Genomic DNA, 16,823 nt, shown 5'->3' on the forward strand with positions numbered 1-16,823 from the left:
ATATATGTATATATATGTGTGTGTGTGTATATATATATATACACACACGTATATATCAATATCATTTAAAGATCTCAACACAGTGGATTTTAATAGAATACAACACAAAACCAATTAAATTATCTAAAAAGCCATTTTATCCTCTTTACACACACATATTAATTGATTTGGAATTTAGGTTTAAATTTAAATTTAAACTATTTTAAATAATTTCTATAAAGAAAGGAGAAACTGTAATAGCATTAAAAGAATTCCGAGAAGGGGGTGCTGAGAATGCATGTTTGTGCATCTGTCAGTCCGTGTGTCCTTGTTTTTGCCCATGTGGCTTTCAGTGCTGACCTCTGGCAACACATAGGAAAGCCTGCCCTGAATTTCCAGCCCGCTGCCATGGTGGATGGCTCCTTCAAGGAGATGAAGCTTTCTGACTACAGATGGAAATACTTGGTCCTCTTTGTCTACCTGCTGGACTTCAGCCTGGGTGACCCACAGTGATCATTGCTTTCAGTGAACATGCTGAGGATTTACGCAGGCTGGACTGTGAAGTGTTGGAGGTCTCTGTCGACTCTCAGTTCATCCCCCTGGTGGGGATCAACAAGCCCAGGAAAGAAGGCAGCTTGCCTCACCCCCCAACATCCCTCTGCTGGCAGGTGTAACCAGAAGCTTGTCCCAAGATTATGGTGTGCTGAAGGAAGATTGAAGGCATTGCATACAGGGGCCTTTTTATCACTGATGGCAGCAGTGTCCTTCGCCAGATCACTGTCAAAGATTTGCCTGTGGGGAGCTCAGTGGAGGAAGCTCCTGCACCTGGTCCAGGTCTTCCAGTACAGGAATGAGAGTGGGGAAGTCTGTCTACCACAGGAACGAACACGGGGAAGTCCGTCCAGTACAGGAATTAACACGGGGAAATTTGTCCTGCCGGCTGGAAGTCAGGCAGTGACACAATCAAGCCCAATGTATACAACAGCAAGGGATACTTCTCCAAACACAGCAAGAGTGGCACACAAATGGAAAGCTTGGGATGTTGGCCCGCACCTGTGCCTCTGCCTGGATACCCCATGCCAACTCAGGAAAGGTCAGACCTGCCTCTTTAAATTCTACAGTCAGTGACCCTGGAGGGTTAGACCAAGGCTGTCTCATTTTCCCAGCTGGGCTGGTCAATGGTGAGCCCCTCCCTGAAGCCCACCTAGCTAGGCACAGGCCTAGAGGTGATTCATAAAGTATTCGGACAGAAAAAAACAAACAAACCAAACCAACAACAACAACAACAACAAAAAATCCCAGAAGGGAAGGCCTTATGATAGTACACTTTTGCAATGAGAAGAAAATACCTACACACTTAGGTTTGATAAAAGACCTGTGTCTAGAATATATAAGGAATGCCTATGTCTCTTACATGTTACAAAGAAAATACACAGTTGGCCAAGAGACACATGAAAATGCTCAAAATCATTAGTCATTGGAAAAGTGAAAATGAAAACCACGATATCATACCATTCCACACCATTCCACAGGCTGACATTCAAACAACTGATACTAGTGAAGATGTGGAGTTCATAAGAACGTCAAAGTGTAGAGCCACTTTGGAACATAGGTTGGTGGTTTTCTATAAAGGTAAACAATATACTTTCCTACCCAATAATCTCACCTTTCAGGTGACATGAACATGCTAATCCATGCAAATTCTTAGACCCCAAATAATTTAGGATTACTCTTGTAGACTTACTCTTTGGGAGCATTCAAAAGATGCTTTGTTAAAATCCTGAGAGAAAGACTCAGGATGGTTTTACTGCATAACTAGAGCACACAAAGTGAGGTATTGGTCACACTGCAAACCTGTTTTTAGTCTCTTGTGTCGCACAGGCTACAATCTCCACTCACTCAACTTGCCTTTAATTCACCTGGTTTAAGAGTTGTCTTGGTCTGTTAATGTTATTCTTGACTAAGAATTCCAGGAGAAAGGAAGGGCATGAATCTCGAGTTGCTTCTGAAAATCTTTAACAGACATCGTTAAGTTTTAAGTTAGAATTTTAAGATTTGCTCAGAAGAAAAGTATTTGATTTTGTGTGGATACTGGTGGAAAACAATAAGATTAGTTTAAGTGATTATAAGTCTTATATAAAAAGAGTCTGTGTACTTAAATGTACTCAGATGAATAGAAAAGAGATTATTTTGTCAATATTAATAAATGAGCAATATTAATAAGTATGCCTTCAGATTATATTTCAAATATGATAGTCTACAGAAACAGTGAGTTTAATAAAGGGATTACTGAATAAGTAACATAAAAATTTTATTTGATTACAAATATCTTTTAATTTCTGGGGCACCTGGGTGGCTCAGTTGGTTGGGTAAGTATCCAATTCTTGATTTCTGCTCAAGTCATGATCTCATGGTTGGTGGGATCAGGCCCCACACTGGGCTCTGTGCTGACAGTGTGGAGCCTGCTTGGGATTCTCTCTCCCTCTTTTCTGCCCCTTCACCATGGGCATGCATGCTCATGTACTCTCTCTCTCTCTAAAAATAAATAAACATTTAAAAATAAATAAAATCTCTTTTAGAAAAACAAATATCTTCTTATATCTTTCATCTTGTATTCAAAAGTAAAATTTTGGTTATAATAAATTCTTTGAATTATTGCATATAAAATGCGAGATACTTTACACTTGTGTGTGCATATATGTTTTTGTGTGTATCCTTTCTTTTCTATAAAAGTAGAAACTCTTTTGTTAAAAAATGATTCAATATCATGATCTTTGCAAAATTAAATCTTAAAATGAAAATAACTTACTTTGGAATTTAGTAAGATAATTACAATAGATATCGGCTCTTGCTTTGACTACCCAATAATCTTTGAATATCCTTTTAATGTTTCTTATAAATTTCGACTTTCAGATTCATGACTTTCTGAGATGAAACTAAAATCAAAGCAAACAAAACAAAAACCCTACCTTTCACAGTGTGATCCATATTTTGTAGTATTAATGCCTGCTGAAAGTAGGCATATTCTGTGACAGTAGGCAGCAGTGAAAATGAAAAGTCTTCAGACACATTCAACAAACTGAATGAAACTTACAAACATGATGCTGAGTGAAAAGAAATCCATAAAAAAAGAGAATGTATTGCATGCTTCCATTAATATAAAGTTAAAAAAATCAAAACTAAAGGATGGAGTTTGCCATCAAGGCAGCAGTTAAATTGGGGCAGGATAAATGGAACACTAATAGGAGAGGGTAAATGAGGATTCTGGGGTGATGTTGCAGTTACACTTTTTGTGGTAGCATTTACCAGGTCATATTCACTCTGTAATATTTCTTTAAATAGTAAAATTATAAATTAAGTACTTTAATTTTTTTAAGAGAGATACAGAGACAAAGCGAGGGGCAGAGAGAGGGAGACGAAGCATCTGAAGCAGGCTCCAGGCTCTGGGCTGTCAGCACAGAGCCTGACTTGGGTCTTGACGAGATCATGACCTGAGCCGACATCACTGCTTAACTGACTGTACTTTTTTCTGTGTGCTTTTTTCTAAATTATGTACTTTTTTCTATGCATGATATGCTTCATTATAACTGTTTACAAAGTTTTAAGAAACACCTCTAACTGCTGGGGGTGGAGGGGAAGCCAGGTTCTTTCACACATGGCAAAGCTAGGTTCTGGGAAGCAGATTCACATACATATGATAAGGATGAGGAAGAACATATTACATTAAATTGTTATGATGGTAATAAATTTTGTGTTCCTTATTAATATTTTAAAGATTTATTTATTTTTGAGAGAGAGAACGCAAGTGGAGAAGGAGTAGAGAGAGGGGGACAGAAGATCCCAAGCAGGCTCTGCGCTGTCAGCCACCGGCCCAATATTGGGCTCAAACTCAGGAGCTGTGAGATCCTGACTTGAGCCCAAGTCCGATGCTCAACTGACTGAGCCACCCAGGTGTCCCTTGTTCCTTATTAATTTTAAAGTCTATCTCCTTATAAAAAGTTCTAATTTAACCTGATAGAGTAGGAAATTAACATACATTTGTATCCCAAGACCGAAATAAATATATAATGGTTTGCAAAACAGATCAGAGGATGGGGGTTTAGGTTGTCACTGTTGAAATGCATATTTTAACAAATTTTGTGAAGAGAAGAAAATCAGAAGAGAAATGGAATAAAGGCAGAGGATTGACAATGTAGAATCAGGGTATTGCTAAGGAGGTGGTTGATTCTAACAATAGCAAATATTAGTTTCTTCAACTCAGATACAAAATGTCCTATGCTGTGCAGGATATTTCTATATAATAAAACATTTTCTTACCCAAAATGCTTTTACTACATTCACTGAGAAAGCGGCCAGAGAGATAAGCATATTTATTGTGTGTAACTTTGCTGACATTTGTCCATTGAGATATGCACATGAGTAAATTGTTTCTCTGTTGACGTTTGTTCTCAATGAAAGTTTCCTTTTTCTTTTCTAGTGGGTAATGCCCTCACAGTGTCCACGGGGTATTAAAACTGTCTTTTGAAATTGGCAAAGTGGTTTTTTACACTTACAAAGTTAAATTTCTCGTTGTTTGAGGGCTTAAAAAACACCCTTTTAGTATTCTAGCAGTATTTACAGGTTTCTACTCAGTTGGATATTAGGAAGTTTATGACTATTATGGCATTATTTAAATTAAATGAGTAATTTATTGAAATAGTTCAGAAGCCTCCCGGAAACATTAATTAATTTCACTATATTGTGATCCCTTTTCTGAGCAGCTTGTGCTTTCAAAATTTTTCTTCAGAAACAGAAAATATGTAAGAAGTGCTCAACTAAATGAGAATATTGCATTATTGGGGAGCCCACCTGGCTCAGTTGGTAAGTCATGTGACTCTTGATGTCAAGGTTGTGAGTTAGAGCCCCACATTGAGTGTGGAGATTGCTTAAAAAATAAAATTTAAAAAAATCTTTAATAAAGAATATTACATTATTATTTTTAACCAAATAAGTTACCTCAGTTTGGATAGATGGATGATAGATAGATGATAGATAGATGATAGATAGATAGATCGATTGATAGATAGATAGACAAAGGGAGAGTGGGGCAGGGATTAACCTTTCTCAATGGAAAATGAGATTAGGGTTTGTAAGATTGCCTTGAAATCTAAATTGAAGTGATGGAAATAAAAGAACATTCAAGTTTCTAAGGCTTTCAGCAAATTCAGTAGTATTGAAAAAAAGAGAAAGGTAATCATGGCAGAAATTCTTCCCAGGAACAGATTGTGTGAATGTTCGGATCTTACTTTGCATAAAATCTTACTAATATCACCAAATGTGGAAAGACATCACACAAAGATGTGGCCCAAATAAACTCTACAGTTGGACCCTGTGTAAAATGCACTATAAGCAGGAAAACTGCAAGAAAGTGCAGAAACATTGTAATTGCCCATAGTTAGTTTTCTCCAATAAACAGAGATTTTAGAAAACAGAAGTCAAAAGAGAAAATGAATAAAAAGATTTGTCAAGACAGTGGTGGCAATGGGAGAGACATGTGCAGAGGGTTCTTTTTGGAAGTAACCTGGCTCTAACACTTAACCCAACCCTCTTGCAATTAGCATGCCCATTATTATCAATATTCTGGACATTGTTATAAAAGAAGTAGTAAGTGGACATGTGTTGCCTTTAGCTTTGTTTTCTCAAGATGCTTCAGCTATTCAGGAGCTTTTGTAGTTCCATACAAATTTCAGAATTGGCTTTTCTATCTCTGTGAAAAATGCCATTGGAATTTTCATAAGAATTAAATTGAATTTATCACTTTGGGTAGTATGGACACTTTTTTTTTTTTTAATTTTTTTTCAACGTTTATTTATTTTTGGGACAGAGAGAGACAGAGCATGAACGGGGGAGGGGCAGAGAGAGAGGGAGACACAGAATCGGAAACAGGCTCCAGGCTCCGAGCCATCAGCCCAGAGCCTGACGCGGGGCTCGAACTCACGGACCGCGAGATCGTGACCTGGCTGAAGTCGGAAGCTTAACCGACTGCGCCACCCAGGCGCCCCTAGTATGGACACTTTAACAATATTTTCAAATCCGTGAACACGGGCTATCCTTCCATTTATTTGAATCTTCTTCAATTTCTTTTATCAGTATCTTACAGTTTTTGGTGTACATCTTTCACCTTCTTGGATAAGTTTATTCCTATTTTATTTTTTTCTTCATATGTTCATAAATGGGGTTGCTTTTATTTTTCTAAGGCTAGTCAAATGAAGCAGTGAGAGTCAAGAAGAAATAAATCTGTAACTGGTTGTGATCAATTAATCGTAAACACCACTGCACTTGGATCAGCTAGAATTGTTTTCTTGACTTCCTTTTGTTGGTATAAAAAATGCAACTGGTTTTTATGTGTTGATTCTGTTTTCTGCAACTTTACTGAATTTATTAGTTCTAACAGGTTTCTTTGTTTTTTTTTTTTTTGAGACTTTAGAGTTTTCTGCATTTTGGATTATGTCATTTGCAAGCAGATATTTTTACTTGTCACTTTCCAATTTGAATGCCTTCTATTTCTTTTTCTTTTTTTCTCTTCTGGTTGCTCATCTTAGTGCTTTCAGTACTATGTTACATAGAAGTGGGGAGGGTAAGCATTCTTGCTTTATAGAAAATTTTAGAGGAAACACTTTCACTTTTTCTCCATTAATTATGATGTTAGCTGTGGATTTTTAAAATAAATGGTCTCGTTGTATTGAGGAGGTTTCCTCTTATAGCTATTTTGTTGAGAGTTTTTATCATATATATTTATACTGAACTTTTCAAATGCTTTTTCTGCTTTTATTAAGATGACATTTTAGTCTTTTATTCTGTTACTGTGGTATATCATGTCGATTGGTTTGCATATGTTAAAACAATCTTTCATCCCAGGGATAAACCTTACTTGGTCTTGGTGCAAATTCTTTTCGATATACTGTCAAATTTAATTTGCTAGCATTTTATTGAGAACTTTTGTATCTATGTTATTTATTTTGAGTCCATTTGACAGGTATGATATAAGTTATTTCTTTATCCTAAAGAAGGTATTTTATAATACAAAAGAGAATATTTTTGCTTAATAAACAAATAAAATTAAACAAATAATTAACAGCATTCAAAAGTGACGGGGAAAGTGTCAGAGTACTGATGAAATGCTAAATTTATTTTCTACACGAAGGATTAAATGTTATGTATACTTAGGAAAAAGTTAAATAACCATAAGCACATAGATAATTTTATAATAACTTAAATATATTATGAGAGTGACACATATTAATTATTTATCTTAATATGAAAGGTGAAATTAATATCCAAAACAAAAAGGCAAGTACTAAATCAGAGATGTTTTTTCTTTCATCTTTTTATTTATTATTAGTAGCAAATATTATTTTAAGAATTCTTTTTTTCATTTTTTTAAGTTTAGTCATTTCAAGAGAGACAGGGAGAGTGAGTGGCAGTGGGGAAGAGAGAGAGGGAGAGAGAGGGAATCCGAAGCAGGCTCTGCACTGTCAGGTTGGAGCTGCATGTGGGGCTCGAACTCAAGAAATGCAAGACCATGACCTGAGCCGAACCCAAGAGTTGGTTGCTTAAGCAACTGAGCCACCCAGGATCCCCAACCTTTATCAGAATTCTTATTTGAGATATTTGTGTAATTCATCAAAAAACAAAAACAATTAAATTATTACTTTAGAAAGTAAAAATTCAGTAAAATAACTGTTGTCATCATCAAGAGATTAAACAAATGATATCAAGTTTAGCTCAGTGTTGTGTATTTTCAACAGTTTTCGTTAATAGCAGCTCTTTTTTAAATCTAACTTATGATTTCTTATGTAAAAATATAATTATAACTTTTCAAATTAATTAAGTTCTAGTGTATGAAATTTTTTTTCAGTCAAAAAAATGAGAGAATATTAACAGCACCAGAATACTACCTATGTGCAGAAAGCAGAGGTACTTTCTGAACTCATAGGCTGTTATTTGACTCATCACATCTTTAATTAGATGGAAAAAATAATAGAGTCTTAAAGACTATATTACAGTATTTCTTAAGAGAGTAAATTTTACAGTCAGATAAAAAACAGAAAATTGTGAATCCTTAAGGGTTTAGTTGTGAGGACAACTCACTGTGATATATGAAGCTTTTATTATTAATATACCAGGGCACATTTGTAGCAATTTTACATGACATTCAGATGTGACCAAAAAAAAAAAAAAAAGGTATAAAAGGTTTAGCTGTTTCTAAGGTTTTTGAGGTATTTATCTTATCAGTTAAAATGCACGGTGATTTAAAAATAATAAAATAAAATAAAATACATAAAATACAAAGTGATTATTTTTATATGTAAGGATGATTTAAGTCATAGAAGGTATGTCTTTTATTTATTCATTTATCGAATATTTATGAAATGGCTGCTATGTAGCGTACTGTTCAATAACTCTGTGTGTGTGTGTGTGTGTGTGTGTGTGTGTGTGTGTGTTTAACAGCAGTGCCTAACTTAGGCACTGAGTATATACCCAATTAAAAAAAAAAAATATATATATATATATATATACACACACACACACACTTGAAGGAGCTCATGATCTAGTAATACACGTATTGAGTAAGTTAAACCCCAACAGAAAATTTATAGACTAGGGAGTAAATTGAACTGACAAGGGAGAACTGGATTGAGAGCAAGTTCAATGATGGTAAGTCCAATATGTCTGGGTGTCAATTAGCAACTTCAAGTGCAAGATGGTTCAGTTTAACAGCTAATTGTGAATGAAGAATGTCTTTTCCCTATCACTTCCTGAAATGTCAAAAAATGTTGCAGATTCTACTGTAAAGCCTTAAAAGGATTCCAAAAACACCACAAAATAAGCAAAAATGCTATTAACTTAAATTGAATTAAGAAGGAACTCTGTCTCTTCTCCAGAGAAAGAGAGAGAGTGGGAGGGTTGGAGGAGAAGGGGAAAGGAAGAGGAAGAGGGAGACAAGAAGGGTGAATTCAGCAAGAAATAGGAAAAATCAGGAGTAGGAAAAGAGGAGGGAGAGGGGAGGAAAGAAGAGAGATGCATTTGTATTTCGTAATAAAAGTAATAAGCATTAACTGTGAAATGTTTGGAGAATATCAAAATGCATAAACAAAATGTGAAGCACCTTTAAGTCCAACATGCAATGAAAATGGCCATTAATATTGCAGCAAGTGAACTTGGAGACATATATTTTTTATATGTATGCCTGAGGTAGCTCTGCTGTCAATATCTGTCTTCTTTTCTTCATCCTGGGCATACAGTTAACTTACCTTTGACATATTTTTGCACAATTACTTGAAGCCTGAATTTTGGAAAAACTGCTTGTTTTGAATTAAGGTTGAATGAGGCTGTTTTGAATTGAGGTTGAATTGAGTTGAACGAGGCTGTTCTTTTCTATACCCTGATCAGCTAGGACCTACACGAGTTTAGGAATTCAAAGTGGAAGGAGAGCCTCTCCTACAGCCGCTTGACTATAAATTCTTACACTGAACTGCTGCATAATGAGAAATAAACTTTTATTGTATAAGTTCTCTGACTTTTTTTTTAAACAACAGTTTCTATACTTTTAGTAATATATCAATAATTATTTTATCATATCCTCATTTTATTATGTGTGGGGTGATTTGTTGAGCAAGCTCGACAAATAACTAAAAACTTCACAAACCAATGATTTTGGAGAAAAGTGTACCAAATTCAATAGCATCTTCCTCTAAACAGTTATATATGCTTTTGAGGCACATTACCCATGTGTTATGTGAAAGAACGCAAAGTGTGCAAATTATGTACACAAAGTGTACTGAAATTATGACTTATATTTAATTTTCAATGTTACTTTGTTTAGATATTACATGTTTAGTAGTAAATACTTAATATAATGTTGGCTAACCTGTAACGATTTACTATGCTAATAAAAACGTTACTGTAAATTTTTACTATTAATTATATCAAATGATAATAATTAGAATATTTTAATTTAAAACATTTATATTGCTTTTTCTTTCCTCAAATATGATTCCTCCTAATACTTTCAACACTGGAAGAACAATGTACTTTTTGCAAACATCTATAGTACCTGGCATCAACTAGACTTTAAAGGCACCTTGAACTCTAAGAAACAGACTCAGTTGTAAAGTTGAATCAAGCTATAAATGGATAAACATTGTTAACAGGACTAACAAGTGATATATTGGAATTTCATAAAAGTGAAGTGATTTGCTCTAATTCAGGATCCAATCTGTAATGACGCAGTTTTCTTTCCAAAGATCAATACCTTCAATGTCACTAGATTACACACTAAATAAGTCTTTAGGAAGAGATGATCAAAGTTCTGAAAGCAATGTGTAAAGAGGAGAGGGATTTAACTTTCTTGAGTATTTACAAGAGACATTTCGTAAGGTATGCTGTACAGGTACAGAAATTGAAGTTAGCAAAGGCAAACATTTCATAGAATAGTTATTCAATGTTTAAGGTGAAAACAGAAGCACCATTTGTTTATCATCTACTATCTAATGATTTCTAATGAATAATATCTCATTTGTTTCTGTATTTTAGTTATTATCACCTCACTTTATAGAAGAGAGTTGGAGAAATCTAAGCTAATCATGTTAATAAATGGTGGACTTGAAACTAGAAGGCAATTTCTCTGATCTTGTGCCCATATTATTTATGGGATAACCACAGTTACAGAATGTGGAAGACATAGACTAAAAAAAATAGTGATCTGGGCTTGCCTGGCTGGCTGAGTCGATAGAGCATGTGACTCTTGATGTCAGGGTTGTGAGTTCAAGCCCCACATTGGGCATGGAGCTTACTTAATAAGCAAGTAAGTAAGTGAATAAATAAATGAATGAATAAATAAATAGCTCATCTTAAAAAAAAGTGTTGGGCTGATTACAATGTTTGTGTAAAGTTGATTTCAGATTATATAGTTATATACCGTGGAAATTTTTAAATATTATGAAATTATGGAAGAACGCTCTGAGAATGTGCTGAGCATTTCTGTTTTCATAATATGTCCGTCAACAAGGAGAGATTTAATATCGTCTTTTAAATAGATGCCACAGGACATAATACTGTATAGTATTCTTGCCAAAATTAAGGAATGCCCAAGTACTAAATGGTGAACAAACAACAGAAGGGTGACTGATAATTTATAGCTAACGTATATCGGCTTTAAGCTTTAATTTCAATAAAAATAGCACCAAATAACCCAAAACAGAAAGGACAAACCCCCAAATATTAATCTAGATTAAAAAACAAACTATAAAATTTCATCAAAAGTTTAGCTAGAACTATATGGTGACTTTCTGCTTAATAAAGTTTTTGCAATCCTGCTGAAATCCTTTAATCACAGGGAATTAAGTTCAGATTCTTATTCATTAAAGAGGCAATTACTTCAGGACAGGTTGTGCTGGAGTGACATGAATATGACAAATAAAGCCATGAGAGAAAATAGTCCACATTTTCATGAGCTATTTTCATTTATATTCTGAAATTAAAGGTATTAAAATCAATCTAATGGTTAAATAGAATATAAGGTTGCCTAATCAAGAGAGTGGGTGCTTGTACATTTACTTTGATAGCATAAAACTGAGTTACAATATGTATAAATATGATGGTTAAAAATATTTTAGTAGTTAGTGTACTCAGCTTTGGGAGCATCCCTTATGAAGGATATTTAACATGTATGCTATGAAGGTTCCAGGTTGTGAATTTTGCCAGTGTACATTTGATACTTGGATATATCTAGGGCAGTGCTTTGCAGTTCTAGCATTGAATGGTATTCAGAAGTTTAATTACTAGACAAACTTATTTCACATAACAAGTTTTTATGTCTAAAAGTTGCATGGGAAGCCCAAGTATTGTGGGCCATTTTTAGTTATCAACTTGCTTTACTCATCATTTTTGATGACCAAGCAGGTAATTTTTCTTCACTTGGCCATGCTATCAGGCCCTGATCCTGTAACATTTTCCATGTCTGCACATTTTCATTGTACCACTCCTATGAATGAGCTCCTATGAATGTAACAGTTTCACAATACCAGTCCTTTCCAAGAATGACACCAGATACTAAATAACAACATCTGGTTATTTTACACTCAAGTTGCTAAGGTTTACCCTTTCATCTAGAATACTGTAGCATATTTTCACTTTTTGTTACTTCATTTGGAATACTCTTCTCCCCAATAAATTCCTTAATATACCTTCCTTTTTTTCTTTTAACCCTACGATCAGTCACTTATGAAAAACTTGTTCTCACCACCTGATATAAATAGTAATTTCCTTCTCTGACATTCATTATCATCTTACCCTCTTTCATTTTACTCCACTGCACTTGGAACTTGATATTTATATGCTTATTTGTATATTTTATTTCTACTCCATTAAATTGGAAACTCCAGGAGTTCAAAGATTAAAGGATATTATTATAGTACACCCACTGTCTGTAACAGTACTTGCCATGAAGCAGTATGTATTCAACAAATATTTGTCAGATAAAGCAACAGTATTTATTTGTCAGATAAAGGAAAGAATGGATACATTCTTGGAGGCAACAGAAACATATCTCTCTTGAGTTTCTGTGAAAGATGGCTTTTTGTTAGCATGGTGAGTTCAGAAATGTTTACCATCAGCAAAATATTTAAATGTAACTAGAAATATTCTATGCGTTAACCTAATTAATTCTACTTTCTACTTTGTTGGTTTTAGAAAAAAATCTAAACCTTGCCTTGATATTTTTTGCAGCAAGTTTCATCCATTTATTGAAAGATATAACTGATAATTTTTGCATGAGTTTATATTTCTAATAAGAAAATGCTTGCCCAATTGGAAAGATTTGTTTTTGTCACCACTTGACAACAAATTTATAAAAAGTATTTCTTATGAGTCAAAAAAATAATAGTTTTAAGTTCTGTTGTAACAAAGTAAAAGAGTCAACTATTAATATGGTATTTTAAAGAGTCTATATAAGTGAATTGAATTTACGATTGTAAAGCAAACACAGTTTAAGTAACTAAAAAGCTGTTTCTCCACGTGAAGATGACTTTCTCAAAAATATGGATTGGAATATGAATTTTTATAAATCATTTTTGTGATAAAATTTTTTACATGGTAGATCAAAAAACAGTGAAAAATAATGTTCTTAGAAAAATAACAATCTTTTACCAATTCCAAGGTATAGATTGTGTTTTGGTTTATAAGTTTTACATGATACTATGGATAAAGTAAGTTTAAGTCCTGTTTTTCATTTCTTTCTTTTACTACTAGTATGTCTAATTATGGGTGTGTATAGACCACATACAAAATTGTGTCCTACCATTTATAATGACAGAATACACCGCTTAGGAAAGATATACCTACATAATTTGAAATAACTCCCTACCTATTTCTAAATCAATATGGCCCATTTTTTCTAATAATACCATTTATTAAAATATTACATCAATTTTAGAGAGCTATTCTATTAATTATATCATAATACAGAGATTTAGAATGTTTAAGTTATTGAGACATACTAGTCAAAGCTTAGAGACATCTTTGTAATATTCACTTAACCATTAAATATTTAATAAAGTTAAATACTTGTCAGCTAGGAAGGCAGCATGATGTTGTACAATTATTTCTACTGTAGATCTCTAGGCTTCCTAAAAATTTTCCTATAATATCCACACGCACATACACACACACAGACACACATACACAAAACACTTAAAAAATTAAATGGTTAAGTAGTTAAGTTTTAAACTGACTGAAAAGCTCTGCCCTCCACCCCCCACCCACCTCTCTCTCTCAAAACAATAAACATAAAAAAAAAAGATGCAATGATCCAGTGGAAATAGGGTGAACTTTAGAGTGACAAGACCAGAGTCTGAATTGAATATTCCTTTTGCTATCTCTATGGCCTTGTTACATGTAACTCAGGTTCAATTACTGAACCTAATCAAACTAATAATATCTGAAGAGATGTTTGCTTTTGCTTAGCCATGGGAAGAGAGAGATCTATTTCTCACTGAAAGACCATCCTTCCATGGAGGCTGATAAGGCTGTCTAAATAACAAAAAATAATAGCTACTAATATTAAGGGCCAACCATGTTTTGGACATATTTATGATCATAGAATACAAGTTGCCTCATTAAACCTCACAACAGCCTCAGAATTAAAATTCCAGTATGATTCTCACTCTACAGATGAGAAAACTGAATTTCAGGATTGTTATCTTGCACCATATCATCCAATTAATAACATGATGGACCTGAGACTTCAATACAAGGAGTCCTGGCAGAGAACTCCAGAAACAGCCTTTTTACCTTTTACTAAGAATTGCCTTTTCTGTCAGGGGTTTCACTTCAGCACTGTAAAAAAGCAACAATTATTCATGGTCATTTTGGGCCACATAGAAGTGTCTGTTGAAATATAGCTGAAAACAATCAGCAGAAAATGTGTGTGTTTAGATAATAGTTTACTATCCCAATTTCCTCCCTTTGTATCTCAGGAAAATACCCTCAAAATGAATGTCTTCTCAAAATGATCCTACCCCACAACGTGATGGTATTAGGAAGTGGGACTTTTAGTGGGTGATAAGGTCATAGGGATTGAGCCCTTGTGAATGCCTTATAAAAGGACCCCTCATTTTTTTTCCACCGTATGACGACACAATGAGAGGTTGGCAGTGTGCAATTAGGACTCAGACCTCATCAGTAATGGAATCTGCTGGCATCTTGATCTCAGGCTTCCAGCCTCCAGAATTTGAGAAATACATTTCTCTTATTTATAAGCCACCCAGACTATGGTCTTCTGTTATTTCATCCTAAATTGAATAGGGCACGCATGAAACTTAAAACAAACAACACCCTCTATTGCAATAATACTAGAAACAAAAATTCTCTATTGTGCAACTTATACTTAAGTTAAAATAGGCAGATATTAAATCAATATACACTGAAATATTAAGTTGGGAATGGTTAAGGAAGAGGTGTTTTAGGAATAGTGCACAGCAGGGGTGGTTACTTGTACATCTGCTTTTCCAGGAAGATCTAAACACTGCTTCGCTTACAGGATATATCTTCTAACACACTTTAGCTGTACTCTTCAATTTATGCAGAGCAATTCTAGTTAGTAATTGTAACATTCTATATATATATATGTATACACACACACACACATATATATATATTTTTTGCTGAAACCATCACTAATATTTAGTTCAGAAGGAAAGGATTTTGTTAGCATGGCAGTTAAAGGAAAAAAATACAATGTTTGATATCAAAACTGACCTTAAATAAAGATGTCCTATTCCAAATACTGAGCCAAAAATTAAAGTAAAATAACATTTGCTGAAACTAACAATGGATTACAAAATAGAGGAGAAAGAAAGCTGTGCATTGAAGATGATGAGTACTTTTCTAGTTTTGAGATAAGATTTACTATCAGAATTAATAGGAAAAAAATGAGATCACTCTGCCCTCATTAAAATTCATCAGTATATTTATTTAACAGGAGAAGAATTAAAAAAAAAAAAACATGTAAAGATGATACATTGAGATATATGCCCAGAGGATATTTTCAGCTATTAATACATCAAACATTTTTCTATCTCATTTAACTGTCTTCTCTTTCTGGGACTCCTTTTGGATGTATGTGGAGATCTTTTTTATGTCTAGGTAATGAGGTATGTATTTGATCATAAAAAATCAAACGGGAAAAATAATAGCAGAATTTAAATTCATATCAGAATTATAGTTGACATTTCAGAAAAGTGGATAAAAGATCTTGGCTTCTTGTGAAAAAGAAGCACAAAGGCATTTTTTCCCAAATTTGATGAAAACATTAGCTTACACATCCAAGTATTTAATTAAATTCCTAGTAAGGTTAAAAACAACAACAGCAACAAAGAAAACCAATCTTAAACATATAATGTCTAATTCAGTGACTAGTTTATAGTCAAGCACAAAGAAAATAGACTCAATAGATAAGAACAAAAACACAAAAAAGACATCAGGGATAGACATACATGCAAGATAGCAACTGTTGGAAAGATAATAGATTATTTTTACTTCATTTCATTTTTTAAATAGTTAAGAGATTTTATTCTAAGAGCTACAGTTACAGTGCTTGCTTGTCAAAATGAGAACTGAAAACAAGTATACAAAACAGTTGATTAGTAATTGTGTACAGAAAGCAGTAATAGGTTCCATGACACCAAATACACCAGTTCTTAGGATTTCCCCAAGATAAAGTGTAACAGCTCCAGCTTCTTATGTGTTTATCAAAATACAAAAGAAAAATATCAATGACAAATCTGATCCTTACAGGCTGAAGGAGTGAGTGAAAGCACAGGTCGGTGTGGGTAGGGGGAGTGGCTCTGGAGCTCAGGGCACTGAGACTTCAGGATGACCACCATGTTCCATTCTGCATGGTCATGAAATGGTGCCTGTGATTCACTCTGTCTCTGGTCATCTTGCATCCTCTTGTGTTTGTGCTTGTACTTGTGCATTCACAGCTGCACAGGAGAAGGGCTGAGGGCTATGGCCACTGCCCAAGGACCCCTCAGAGGGACCCTAGCTCTCCCTCGGGTCAGCGTGAGTGTTCTGGCTTGTTCAGGGATGCCTAGGATCTCACAAGCAGGAAAGCAGAATTTTTACCATTCATCCTAGACAATTTTTACAAAGCTAGCTGATGAGTCTATAACACATAATGTCTGTATATATTTGTTTTTGCTTGTAATGTCTGCATTTTGCAGAAAATTGCCAGTTGGTACAACAGAAGAATGCTGGAGTACAGGAAAAGTGGTTGAATAACAAAAATGTAGTCATATTAGTAG

At 34.3% G+C, this 16,823-nt stretch overlaps 1 pseudogene; it reads left to right on the plus strand.

The window, feature by feature from the left end:
• The first annotated feature begins 273 nt into the window (after positions 1-273).
• Positions 274-16,823, plus strand: part of LOC115504846 — a 65,703-nt pseudogene continuing 49,153 nt past the window's right edge.

This window comes from Lynx canadensis, chromosome F1 (genome assembly GCF_007474595.2).
Source record: "Lynx canadensis isolate LIC74 chromosome F1, mLynCan4.pri.v2, whole genome shotgun sequence".
In the NCBI taxonomy this organism is placed as follows: Eukaryota; Metazoa; Chordata; class Mammalia; order Carnivora; family Felidae; genus Lynx; species Lynx canadensis.